The sequence below is a fragment of the Nyctibius grandis genome, chromosome 1 (genome assembly GCF_013368605.1).
Source record: "Nyctibius grandis isolate bNycGra1 chromosome 1, bNycGra1.pri, whole genome shotgun sequence".
Taxonomy (NCBI): domain Eukaryota; kingdom Metazoa; phylum Chordata; class Aves; order Nyctibiiformes; family Nyctibiidae; genus Nyctibius; species Nyctibius grandis.
In genome coordinates this window covers 23,261,800-23,276,261 of record NC_090658.1, presented here as the reverse complement: position 1 = coordinate 23,276,261, position 14,462 = coordinate 23,261,800, and the positions used below count along the sequence as shown (strand labels likewise).

General features: G+C 37.9%; 1 protein-coding gene across 18 annotated transcripts in view; it reads right to left on the bottom strand.

The window, feature by feature from the left end:
* The window catches only part of ESRRG (estrogen related receptor gamma), a 389,904-nt gene that overhangs the window by 186,869 nt on the left and 188,573 nt on the right, over positions 1 to 14,462 (bottom strand). For 5 of the 18 annotated variants that reach the window (XM_068400562.1, XM_068400592.1, XM_068400576.1 and 2 more), the window contains one exon: positions 6,203 to 6,254. The exons of the other annotated variants lie outside the window; for them this stretch is intronic. The gene's annotated coding sequence lies outside the window, so the exon portion shown is untranslated. The remainder of the gene's footprint in view (positions 1 to 6,202; positions 6,255 to 14,462) is intronic. 18 annotated transcript variants of the gene reach the window in all.

The window sequence follows — 14,462 nt, the reverse complement described above, 5'->3', positions numbered from 1 at the left end:
TGATTCCTCCAGAAAGCCTGAGATTTGATGTGCAACTGTATTCTGGGGATTCACTAATTCTTTTGGTATGTCTTCATCTCCTGCATCTCCTGCTCTTTACAACAGCAATTCTGCCCGCTTCAATCAGAAACGGGGAATGATTTAGTATTTTTGTTGGCTGGTTATTTATAAGAGATCTACTCTAGATTAGTCCTGCTTGAGTGGCATCATAAATGGCTCCATTCCCCAGCAGTAGTCTACTTCAGATGGGAACCTGACAACCTCTACTTAGTGTGTCTTTCACAGTACACAATGAAGTGTAAAAACTGCTGTGAAAAAGCCTGTGTTTCAAAACAAACCATCTCAGTAATAAGCACTTAAAAACACTTTTTATTAATATATTTCTTTGTGTACAAAACAAAAGCTTAATGCTACAACAGGCCTTTGACAATGTGTTTGTGTGTTTCATTGGGTTTTTCTTTCTCTAAATGAAGTACTGTAGCAGCTTTTAGAAGGCCCAAAATACATTATTTTAAATAAAGTGTTAAAGTGAGGCTTATAAAGGGTTGGTTTTCCCTCATCACGGCTTAATAACGTGGGGTTTTCAACAAAAAAGCTTAATCAAAATCCAAAGTGGAAATCCTAAATTAGTAAATATTGAATTTAACCACTTTTATATCTCAGGTATTAGCAAATACCTTTGGTCTACAGAGATACAGCCCCTTCTAATCCTTATCTGAATTTGCAATTAAGACTTCAGAGCTACAGATATCTGTACACAGCTCTGTACACAGCTCTGCTCTCTTATTTTTAAATGATTGGACCCAAATCAAATCAGTCTTCAAATACATTGAAAAGTAAATGTCTGATGTCTAATTGAACTAATAGATAACACTCTTTTTAATACTGTTAATGCTTAGTGTGGGCTTCACACAGACAGGAGCAAGGGGAGGGAGAGAGTTGGAAAAATCTGCACAGAAAGCCTTGTCATTATATTATTACCATGCAGCTCCTTGGTATAAAGATAGAATAAAGCTAATATTTACAAATTATTTGTAAAAAAAAAATTTCTGAATGTGTTTGGAGTTAGATGATTCTTCTCTTTCACTAATTGTCACCTCCAATAGGACATTGTAAGAGCCTGAAAATGAAGCACTTATGAGTTTTCTTTTCCAATCTCTTGTGGGCTTCTCTCAGTTTATCGCAAATGAACAATCGTTTTGGAAGGGGCACCCTCTGTTTAATGTCATTAGTGATTGTTTCATAAAACAAACAGCCGCTCCGCCATTCTGCTGCAGTTAATCTTAAATCTAAACGTGGCGGCACTTGGGGAGAGTCTCAAACATGGTTTGTTCTAACCAATGCAGGGCTCTTAATCTATTGCAAGTCAAGGCGCTTATCTCTCTGCTCAGCTCAGAGCAGTGATTTCTTTGTCCAAATATCAAAACAAACCCAGTTAATATCATGCTTCCAGCCTTTTCCCAAAGATTTTTCCTCCTTAAATTGTGGCCAAAGCCTAAGGCATATTTATTTATTGTTTGTACCATTTCATGCTTCTTTTTCAATATTAGCAAAGTCAAACTATTTCCAAGTTAGTGCACAAGGGTATTTCAATGAGCTTTATCAGCCAGGTGAACTGATAACTTGGAGATTTACCTAATTGTGATGGAAAATAATTCATTTTGGATTAAGCCCATAATGGCACACGTGTTTATAACAATTGAGGATTTTTATACAAAGGCCCAATCGAAAGGGGTTTTAATCACCTTAAACTTTCATTAATGTTTATGGAAGCAAAGGTTGCCCATCACGTCATAGGATCAAATTTATAGCCGCAGCAGTCATTAAAAAACAAAACAAAACAAAACAAAAACACCACACAGAAAACCATGAACAACCAAATGCAGTGCTGAAATAAATGTCACAATAGCTTTTCCCAAGTGCCTCACACTATATTCCTCCCTGAGAAAAACGAGAACAAGTTTATCCCATATGCTTTTCAGTACTACCACACCCTTAGCTGCTAACACAGAGGTAAGCATATTTTGGCAACTTAAATATTTAGGAAAATTACAACAGGTGTTTAAAATGGTATTTGTGAAAATATAGAGATAATATCCATGACGTACATCTATACAAGAGATTTTAACTCTTTTCTCACTTCTTTTAAATCCGCTCAAGTCTAGCGCAAATTTCGAAGTCCTGAATTTGAAACAAATGCATACGTATGTTCTTACAAAGTCAGAAGAAAAAAAGTTTCCTTTAAACTGGTGGTAATCTAAATGAGTGGGTCTGAGTAACAGGACAGACACCTCTGATGGCAAGTGCTGACGTGGGGCGGGGGCGGGAGTTCTGCTGCTCTAGGAAAGCCTGAAGCATTTTTTTTGGCCTTACTGTTACCAATGTATCATCTGCTAGGCCCTGAGAAGAAAAACCTCAACAGTGGAAGAATCTTGAGCATTTGTTCACCAAGAAGAATGAATAAAAAAAGTCAAGCGTTCACCTCTTTGAAAACTCTTAGAAGTAAGCAAAAGTTGTGGTGGGCAGGTATACCAAAAGTAACTTCTAAAATGCCACAATACTAATGCTTATGTAGTTTATGTATACATTTCCTGGTTAAATTTAGCAAGCTGAGCTACAGATACATGCTAATATGGTGAAAGTATGCAATTTTTTTTTCTCTCTTCATTTAGAAAATGCAAAAGAAAACAAAACCAGCGATACTTGCGAGGCCCTGCTCTTTTGTGGTCTATTCCTCAGCACTTGCATTAAACTCCTCTAATAAACACAAACAATTGTCTTTTTGTTTTCTCTTTAAACAAAAAAAAAAGGGGGGGGGGAGAGAGAGGGAAAAATCAATTCAACTCAGGTTTTTCCTCATCTTCATATCACTTCCCATCTCAACTGGCTGGAGTAGAATTTCAATTAACTGGTAGGAGGCCAAGAGAAGCCCGGCTGCCTCTGTTCCTCCCGGTCATGCCCCATAATTGTAGAGGGACCTGCATTTTTCAGCCAATGACACGGCTTACAAAAATAGATACACTGAGTTATTTGATAAAGGAACCAAAGCCTGTCACTCCTGTTCAAGTGCCAAACAACATGAGAGTGAGTGAGATTGTGTTCAGATCCCAAACTGGCCAGGCTTATTATTCCACAGAACCATCTCGTGTTGGGGGGAGAAAACAAAGAAAAAAAAAAAGGAAAAAAAAAAAAAAGGCAACACCACGTGCAAGCCAGTCAGTTTCAAAACCTCCTTTTTTTTCAGGAAAATTAACTGCCATGTTTCCAGCCTGTCAACCCTACAGAAAGCTCTCCAGTGCAAGGCAGAAGTGGTATCTTTATGCATCTCCTACACATCTTTTTTCAGAGAGGAGAAATATTGGCAGGTATACGTCCCTTCTTGTGTTAAAAAATAATCTCGATTCCTGAGTAAAATTATTCTGAAGATCAATTGTCAAAGCACTGCTAAGAAGAAAAAATGCCTGCTAACGGCTCTCTGCACCAAAATTTTGGGCAAAGAGGCTTATAACTCCGTATAGTTACAAAACCTAATCTCTACTATATTTTACTGGACAATTAATTGATCCTTTAAGAAAAAGTACTTTTATCAAAGAGAGAGAAGCATGTTCACAACTAAGTGGCTGATAGAATATCTTTGGATTATAAGAAACAGTTAAATATATGTTTGTACTTCTATTTACTCTTAGTACCAGCCACCAACATCAATCCCAGCATTTTTCTTCTTTTCTTCATTAGATTTATTTCTGAGCATCAGAGGTATTCAAGGCTATAGCAATTCAAACACAAATACCAAATGCTCCATAATATTCAATATTTCCTGATTATACGAGTCGTATAATATTACAAACCATATTTTCACAGGAATGTATTGCGATGCCTGTCCTATCTGTATGGGACATAAGTGAACAAGACAAGTTGAGTGAGTACTGTTGTAGCAGTATTTTATGCTCACCATGCTACAGGTGTGCCCCATAATTTACAGATTAAAAAAAATAGGTCACTGTTTGAAGGTGCCTCTCCTAATAAGCCAATGTACTAGGTTAATATTTTCTACTTTATAATCGAGAACTTGTACCCAGTTTTAAAGCTCAACTATTGAAAGAATCAGTAAAAATAAAGCCATAATTATCAAGTGCAGACTTCCCACTTTCAATGGCCAGTCCAGGTCAGATGAAATATATTCTGGTAAGAATAAACTCAACCAACAACTCTCCACAGATCTTGCAGACCTGCTCCCAAACTCAGAGCTTATTTAGAGTCCAATCACAAACAAGGTCTCTTCCCTTCTTTTTTGATATGTCAAATGCTGTCATACAGACTAACCCCACACACCCGTCAACTGCCTTTCCCACCACAGACTCTGATTCATCTTCCCCAGCAGGTATAAATGGAGGGCAGCAGGCCTGCTACTGAAGCTGGTAGCAAAACCTGAGCAGACAACAGCAGGGTGATGCTGTTATTCTCCTTTCTCAGCAACGTAAAGGCATCCGTGAAGACCTTTTTCAGCTTGGAACTACAACAAGGAACCAAAGAACAATTCTCAGCAGAAGCAACACAAAAAATTCCTTGATCACCATGAGCTTCAGATTTATTTGTATTTGGATAGCAAAACAAATCATTGCATCCATCCTGGAAAACTTATGCCATGCTCTTCCTTCTCAACAAAAACGTCACTATGCTGCCAAACAAGTAACAACTCAGAGCACTGGGATCAGTAACTCTGCAAATAAAATAATCTCTGCAAATAATCACCTCCCAGTTTCTCTCATCTTCCTTTTCTCAGTTCTTGCTCTTCCTCCTCTTGGTTTCTTTTCTTATTATCTTATTCACATATTAATTCCCCCTACTTTGCTCTATTAATTCCTCTCTGTCCTTTTTTCTCTCTACCTTTATGGCTTCCTCTCTACCTGACCAATATTTTTAATTAAATCTGAATTACAGAAACCTAACTTTAAAAGCCTTGACCAAATACTCTATTCAGCAACCACTTCCGTTTAAAAAGAAACGCATCCCCAAACCAAAATGCCCCACACAGACACGAACAAGTGTGATCCCATGCATACAAACACACAGGCATTTGTGCTGGTTGGAAGTTCAAAGACCCATGTGCTTTGTTTATTAATAATATGGGTACAAAGCAAAAAGAAACACTCAAGACTACAGCCTAAAAGGCCATCCTGATAGGCTAATCTAAAGGTAATCACCAACACTAGTATATTGTTACTTATCAAAAGGCTATTTAAACAATGAGATACAAGCCCTTTAAACAACGTAGACACTTGGACTTTGTAACAGAGGTGGCCATACAGATCAGGCTGGCTTTGATTTCTGAGTACTGTAAATATGGAAAATTTAAGTAAAGTCTACCCTTTTAATTGGCACTCTGGGCAGTTTGCTTAATCAGTTGAACACCTTCAATGAATGAAATTCCCATAGGAAAGAAGGTTTCATAATCTGTTCTCTAGAAGTCCCAATTATTATTGTAAGAAATACTGTCATAAGTATTATAAGAAATGTTCCTCCTTCCTGACTGCTACCTTGTCACTATAAGCCCCCAAAACCGTCTCTGCTTAGTCTTGATATGTTTTAAACTGTCCAGTCTTCAGACCCTGAATTTAACGGGTTTCTGTCCCAACACTGGAGGGCTCACCCCATAAACCACAATGCTGTGTCTTTTAAATGGCTATTAAAAAAATACATATAGATTGAATCAGAATGAGATTTATCAACTTTTCTTATTTTTACACTGCTATATTTATATGTGCTATGGAGCATGTTCTTTCGTGGCACGTTCTGCCTGTTAGTTCTCAATTAGCCTCCTGTGTCAAGTTTTATATTAAGACATTTTTCAGGTAACAATACAGATTGGTAACTGAGAAAAGAAGAAAACTAACTTCTTTTGCCCAATTTTGCCAAACACCACAGCATGCTCCAAGGCATCTCTACCTGACCACCTCAAAAGCCTTAACAGAGTATTAGTAACTGCAGAAAACCAGTATTTCCCAATAATGAAAAGGGGCAAGAGGAACTTTAATTTGTAGTTTATTAAAAAAAAAAAAAAGTTTTATTTAGAATGGTCATGGACCTACAGAAAAACCTGGTGAGCGAGAGTGGGGACTCTTGAGAAAAGAATACAAACCAGTGTGGTTTGAACATCAGTAGTGCAATAAACTGAGTACTTCAGAAGAACAAATTTAATTACCTTGAATTTTCAGCAGCCCATAGACGTAACAGCCTGGGAGAAGAGAGTGGCCCTGCATTGTGAACAGAGTACAAAGGTAAATCCATTGCATGGCAGTTATTACAAATGCAAAGCCAGCTGGCTGAGCAATAGTTGCAGGCCAGCAGAAACCTTCAGTGGCATCCAAGCATCTAATAATTATCACTGTTGTTATTAATAACAACATCAATGCAAGCAAGTAGTACTAGGAAGGAATATCCACGATTCCATTGCATTACCGTACACGGTTTTCTCAAGGGCACATTTGTTGTCAACTGCTACCACAGTTCCAGATAAGATCATGGTGGAGGTTTTTCAAATTCATAAATATGAATATAGAAGTCTAAACCTGACTTTTATGCTGATTTTACTTTCATGAGGTTCTGCTTTCAAAGTGTATAGCTGTAGAGCAGTTTCACAGCAAGCACGCAGACAGCAACAATATGGATTTGTCTGCATACAGTAGTTTCATCTCCAACTTCCTAGTGCAATCTACAAGGGAGTAGCACCGCAACAAAAAAAAATCTGTCAGTACTTCGAACCCATAATGCTATTATATTTTTAATAATGAAGTCCGATGACAAACCAGAGCTTCTCTTCCGTGCTAAATATCTATGGAAAGCTCCACATATTCATTTTCAAAGGAGGGAAAAAAAACACCATAATCCTTTGCCTGTGTTGTGCATCCATGTCCAGAACACAGCAGAAACCTCTTACACTGTTTGCAGAAAACAACAAAAACACAGGTTTATGTCAGATAGATGGAAAGTTTGATGGCTTCTTACGGGCTGTGTTAACAACCCCATTTGATTCTCTCTTGTACATGCGTAAAAATCAAAGCAGTGCAGCAAACTTGCTTGTCAATGCAGATAACTATCTGCACAAATGACGGGGCTCGATGGTTAGTATCTCATTAGTTTGCCATAAGGACTGAACAGACTGAACAAACGTTATCCGATTTCTCTCCTTCTTTGTTCTTGGAAGAGTTGAGAGGAAAGAATAATAAAAAAACCCACCACACTAGTTCAGATAATAAATGATATGTAAAATACCACAAGTAACCTCCTATATCATAGAGTACTTTCATCTGAGGAGTTCAAGGCACCAAAAGCAATAACCAACTTGCAACAGGCCTAATGTATTTTGCATCCCAAATGTGCTCCTGAACCTGGCTAGCTTGCTCTTTAGTTTTAAACACAAATTTAATTTCCGCAAGAGATGCAGTGAATTACACTGATCTAATTTAAGCAACAGTGAACTTTATTAACCTCATAAGATTGCAGAGATTTTCAGTGCTTTATTTTGGGACTGCACACTGGTGCACCGAGTTCCCTTGAAGAATTTTCAACAGCAGGAGGCGGTCATCTTCAAAAAATTTTCAGATGTATATACACATTTGTCTATATATTAGCGTACATATAAATGGGTGTATATACACACGGACTTACACATACATATATGGTTCTGTGAGTGCACACGTAGTCTACAGTCTACAGATTTTCTATAATCATGCTTTGCTATAATCGAGCAATCACTAGATCCTAGTGAAGGGACAAATATTGTAAGGACCATATTCTCCCCTTTAGGGCACACTGTAGTAGTATGGTTAACTGCTACACATGTATCACGGGAAGGATACAGCCCTGAGAGTCTCTGAAGGCCAAAGGTAGTTCATTTTCCTTGACTGACCCAAATACTGATCAGAGATTGTAAAGTGGGTCTTGTGATGCTTTTGCAATGTGAAGTCCTGCTGGTTGGGGAGTAGGCAAAAATAACAAACATTATTTTAGTGAGGACATAAGGTGGAGTTGGACACTGGTTTCCAATGGGAAATGTTTTACTCACATTTTACTCACAAATCTTCTCTCCCACCACAACCTCTTTCCTGCATACAGAGAAGAAAGCATAACAATTGCAATAATAAACAATTCCCATATATGATGCATAACTGTTACTACCAATAGTAATTTATTTTTGTAGTTGGGGATGTTTTCTAAATGTTCACATGGACAATTACTATTTGTTTTTTGTATTACCACTGTGCCTATAACTGTGCTCATAGACCATGACCCATTGTCTTGTAAATGCTGAAGATGTTCCAAACAAAAGGACAGTTCATGCCACAAGTAGCTTGCACAATGTAATATGGCTGTAAATTTGAGCTGGCATCAACAGCTGTTGAAATAGCCTGACAATGAAACAACCAGGAATACAGAAATTGCCACATGGGCTCAAATCTAGTTTCATCTAGAACTATAAGCAGAACCTGATGTGTCAGCAGAAAATGAAAAAAACCAAACAAACCTTGCACTAGGCAGATCTGGGATAACCCACTGCTTAAGAAAGCATCCTTGCAATGTCTCCTAGCAATCAGAGTGCAAACCTAAAGCATATCATTTCAGATCTCTTTTAGTCACCTTTTTTTTAATAGATACCAACAACACAGAATATTCTTATTTGTATAAATCACCAGACCTTTTCCTAAAACACATTAAATTCCTTAGCAACTTCCCAGAGCAAAGAAGTCCATTACCTAGTTGCACATCAGGTGAAAAATTATTATTTATCAGCCACCTTTCTATTGTGTTCCATTGTTCCTGGATCATGACACAGAGAGAAAAGCTCTTCCCAAACTGCCTCCTCTATGCAAAATAGTGAATGTTGGATTCTTATCATGCTCTTTTTTATTCATCTCCTCTTGAAGGTAGCAATCCCAGCCTTTTCAATCTCTCCTCATATGAAAGTTTTCCCATGCACCTAATCATTCTTCTTGCCTCACTCTGAACTCCTGGTAAATCTGTAATACCCTATTTGACAATGGTGTCACCCATTTGATGAACCAGCGCTATTTGCATAATGGCATCATTACTGTGTTTTCCATATTATTCTTTATCCTTTCCTCATGTACCTAAACCTGTCTTTTGACTGAAGCTGTGCACTGAGCAGATGTCTTCAAGGAACCATCAGTATTGATGGCTGGATTTCTCTCCTGAGTTCATATAGTTATTTTTCAGTCCAGTTAGACAAATAGTAAAATTCTTAGGCAGACAACTAGTAAAATTTTTCCATCCCAATGGTCATTACTTTGCATTTATCATCAATGAATTTCATGTATCGTTGTGCAGCTAGTTAAGTCCTTCACAAGTTCCTTACAGTCTCTCATCTAGATTTGACTCAGATAATTTCACATCTGCAAATTTTCCCAGAGCTCATCCTTACAGATAAAAAACAAAACAAAAAAACAGACATGCAACAGCTTCCTCACGTTATCAACATGGCTTAACTCTTGTCTAGAATAAAGTCTTAAAGAGGTGAGAAGGTACAGGAGTGCTCATGCCAGTTTCTCTTGTGAAACTACCAGCTAGGTGGGAAAAATTTATTACATAGAAAAGAATTATCTATATACAACTGAACCCTTCAGGCAAGCACCCACTTAAGCCTCCATCAGCTGGAAATCATATTCAGTTACTAACAAACTGGAGCTGAATTAAAACTGATTAGAGGTAAATGCTGCCATATTGTAAAAGAGACTACACTCTACTGAAATCAGTGTGCTGGATTTTTACTTCAATTGCTCTCGTTATTATAACTCAATACACTGGAATTCTTAAAAATGAAAGTAGTCTAAATCTCTCCTAGTGGAGGAACATCCACATATATGAATTTAGTCCCATGTCTCATCACAAACCAGTGCACCACTTGTTCCCCAGCTTATTCCAGTTTCAGTCAAAAAGCTGTTCTCTTAACTGATATGTTACAGAACAAGAATAAACCACAGCCAGCAATCCAGGGATCAAGTAGGTAGAATAACTTAATCTAAGACGCACCATCAGTGTATGCCACAGACAAGCATCAGCCTACATTACATCAGTGTCTGAGCTATGAAGCAGTTACGAAATAGCAATACTGAATATTAGTTACATTGTATTCATAACAGTAATGCCTTATGACTAAAAACCTGAATAAAATAATTTTTGCCATTTATTTTGAGTTTTTTTCAATGCTTTTTCAGCTAGCTCTTCTCTTTGATACATCTGATCCCCACAAATTATCTCTTTGAAACAGTCTCAATTTATTTAACAGCATCAAAGACACCGATTAAAAAAAAAAAAAAAAAAAAGAAAGAAAAAGAAAAAGAAGAAAAGAGTTTCCTGCTCCTTAGGATGACCAGTTTCTCTGCATTGCTCAGTCACTATCTCCATAGTTCAGCCTTTGCACGATGTAACTGTTAAGTCAGCCTGAAAGCAGAACTAGTCTAGTCTACAGCCAAATTCCCAATATTTTTCATGAAAAGACCCCAAAATCTTAATTCTTAATTGTTACAAGAGACTAACAAGTTGCTTTGATCTGGTGCCCCAAAAGCCTCTTCCAGGAAATGAAATGAAGTGCACAAATTCTCCAGGCACCAGAGGAGAGCACGTACATACTCCACAGCACAATTAAATTTGAATATAAAATATCGAGGAGCTGCCAGATTGAGCAAACCTCATATTTTTATTTATAAATACTTTTTCGGACCTTCACTGAACTTTGGATAGAACTAGAACTTTGGATAGATTATTCTGAAATAAGGCATTTTGGATATAAAAATAATTGGAATTATTTTTACTGCTACCACATCTGCAGACCTCTTAGCATTCACGTATCAATGCTTTGGAGCCTTTGCCACCTTAGCACTTCCATATCTAAATACGCTACCAGCGTACTCTACTATAGCTGAAATACATCCTCTTTTGCAACAAATCCTGTACATCTTACTCATACAAAATTCCCATAGAAATTAAAAAAGGAATGATATATAAATGTGCAGCAGTTACATTATAGATAAGAAAGCCTGCTGGACCCAATATCATAGACATCTAGGTTAGGTGTGATTCAGAGCCCCTACAGACAGGAGCCACACATCCAAGCACAGTCAATGGATGGAGTGGGGGCCTCCAGAAGGTTATTCACACACCCTCACTAGATGTCTGAAGTTGGATGCGAAGATCCTCCTTTGCAGCATACCCTTATACAAAAAGCGCAAGTGTTCCTGAAGTTCAGGCGAGAGACTACAGCAAGGCGTTGTAAGGAATCACAATTTACCAGCATCCTGTTTATAGAAAAAGAAAACCAAAACAATGCTGGTAGACTACGCATTAATCTTACCAGGCCTAGTGAGAAATAACTTATACTGTCCTGTTGAGTTATATCTAAAATAACCATCTGCATCCAGAAAAATTATTTTACACATCTTCCCTACTTAAAGCTGAGGGGAGGGGACACAAAACTGTGTTGCCTTTAAAAGAGGCATATTTGGATACCAAAATGCAGTGACATTTCTCATACTCTGATTTACGGTGAAAACATTCACATACCCTTAGCAATAGCTTTCAATCCTCAACAATAGCTGTATAAGTGATTAAAAGTAAATTCCTGTTTATTTTTTTTAGAAAACAGAACATTTGCACTTGCTACAAGATGACTTAGTAACTCAGAGCTGTGCCACTTACACGGTTGCCTCATTCTTTGACCATTAAGTATCTTCTCTGTGTGTCTGTGGCTCGCTGTACATATTAATACATGAGCTCCATGCTGCTTATCAAATTGCAGGCAAAAAATACTTAGCATTGGTCTGGAAAGAAGATGATGATTTTAAATAGCTATGGAGAAATTAACTTTCCAATTAAGATTTCAACTTGTTGACGTACATGAATCAATCTGTATCATTTCCAATCTTTACGTTATTGTGTGTTAGAAAAGTTAGCGCTGAGCGCAGAATTAGGTCACTTGCATTAGATCTTCTAATTAACCAGCTCTTCCTTTAAAAGAGCACTCGCTCGGCTTTCAAGACTACTCGAGCATTTTGTCAATAGAGTTCAGAACAGGGCTAATGATTACCATTAAAGAAAGCCCAGAGTGATTTTAAGAACTTATCTTTCTGTATTTTGTTCTTTTTTATCCAACTGTGAGATCCTGGAATGAAGTCCCTTCAGACAACTACTCAGGTTTAGGGGAAGAGGGTGGGGAAGAGGAAGAGAGGTCAGGGAGAGAGCAAGAGGAAAATTTTCTGTAAGTGGAAAAGACGAGCTACTTCAACACAAAATACTCCCCTCCAATGATGACAGAAAAACGACACATCCCCAGACATGCTATTAATATGTATATTTTTTTTATAATGAACTAGTAGCCTTTGGGGGGGAAGTGCAAGAAGAACATTAATACATAGACAAAAATATTTTCCTTATACTATTCTTTTGCTTCAATTCCTGACCTTTGTAGTTTACTCCATTGTAAAGAAATTCTGCCTAAATTCTTTGAATGTCTGGCCCTTGCCATAGCTATACTTATGCTTTCCTCTGCTTGTGTACATCATTAGCTCAAATGGCCCTCAGCAGTCTGCCTCATCTGCTCCTTACAGAAGTGTCTTTAGCCAAACTGATGTCTCCTTTGTCGATCTACCTTGATACTTTAAACTCTTGTACAGACTTTCTTGCTGAATTTCACCTTTCCAGTTTCTTAAACCCTTCTGACAGGTATTCAAACCCAATTCTGACTGATTTCAAGGAAACTGAATGTGGCTGTATGCTCTGTGCACTTCACTGTTTTGCATGAGATGCTGTTCTTATTTGCCACATTCTTTTTCATTGCTGCTGTCCCTCTTTTTTTTTTTTTTTTTTTTTTTTAAATACCTAGGTGAGAAAAGTACTAGCTCAAGCTACTTCTAAAGAAACCTACATTGCTCAGCCGTGTGCTTCACCACAGGAATAGTAGAGGCTCTAATAGATACACTGCCTTTCTTCCATAACATTCCTCAGGACCCACACCTGGCAGCAGCCACTGAGGACCACTGCATGTGCTTGGGTTTCATCCTGCCGGTGTCCCGTCCTGGCCCTGAGATCACGGAGCAGTTACGTGCTGCGAAGGCAGGGCCTGGATAGGAGGATCTCCAGCACTTTGTGCAATTTCCTGCTGGAAAGCCCAGCTTCGGCACCTATTCCCAACCCGTCCCCCTGCTGAAGGATCCAAGATCCTTCCTCCTATTGCCGGCGTATGGTGGTAAAGGTTTCAAATCCGTCTGTGATTTTCACACCCTTTTACAGTGTGAAAGGGGGCCTTTGGATCAAATACAGGACCAGCATGTCCAAAAATACATTGCTTCAGCTTACTGCTCCGCTTAGTGTGCTCAGTTTATGTTCCAGTAGTTGAATTCTCCGGCTAACTACTTTGTTTGCTTTTTTAATAAATCTTTTTTTGAATTCTGTTATCTCCTCATAGCTCTATCTCAGTTACTGAGAGTTTTTCCTTTACATTTATATAAGGCTACTCCTCCTCCCTGCTGCCTTCCTCTTTGATCTCCTCTCAGGAGTTAGAAATTAATTGACCGCACACTCTGTGTTGATTTTCCTGCTTGACATTTGAATGAATTATCATCATTACGCAATTCTGCTAGAAACAGTAAAGTTACAAAGGGTGAAGTCTGTCTGGACAGGTGAAGAGTCAAATGGCCCCCTTTCACTTTTACCTACTAGACACCCTTGAAACAGATTTTGCACATGATAGAAAAGCAAATTCCACAAAGCTCCAAGGCTGATGATCTAAAATACAGCAAGACATTGGGCAAAAGCTTACCTGAAATCAATGGGAAACTCCTGCTGTTTTTAACCTGAACTTTTTTCTGCACTTGGTGACGAATTCCTATAACTTGCCATTTAGGATATGTTAGAAGAAGTAGTATTGCTTGATTTACTATAAATGAGTAATGGGCAAAAGTAGCCAGCTGGGCTACTTCCATTGATTTCAGTAAGTAGGATTCCTCTACGAGTATCCACTTCCACATAGGCCCTTTGCTTTTTGTATGAGAACCAAATCTAAAGGAAATTATGTTATCAATATTTTAGTGGATATACTCTATTTTAATGAGATTTGTAAGATACAGTTTTGGCCCTAGATTAAAAATAAAACATGTCAGTTTGTTATTCCCATTGCTTTTTGGCCAGTGTTATTTAAAAATAAAAATCACAATAAAGTATATCTTGAATAATTCATTAATCTGATTTTACATCATTTTGGCTTTTTTTTTCTTTCATATGGACTTGGCTGTTCCTGTCAACAAACAGCAATCCTCAACTACTTTCACCTTGAATTCATGCGGATCAGTAGATTATGATTTTCAAAACGTGGTTACTGGGACAGTGCTCCAAGAGGATTTACAAACAAGGATGCCCAAGCTTTGCAAGAGGCACCCAGAGAAAGTCCTCTA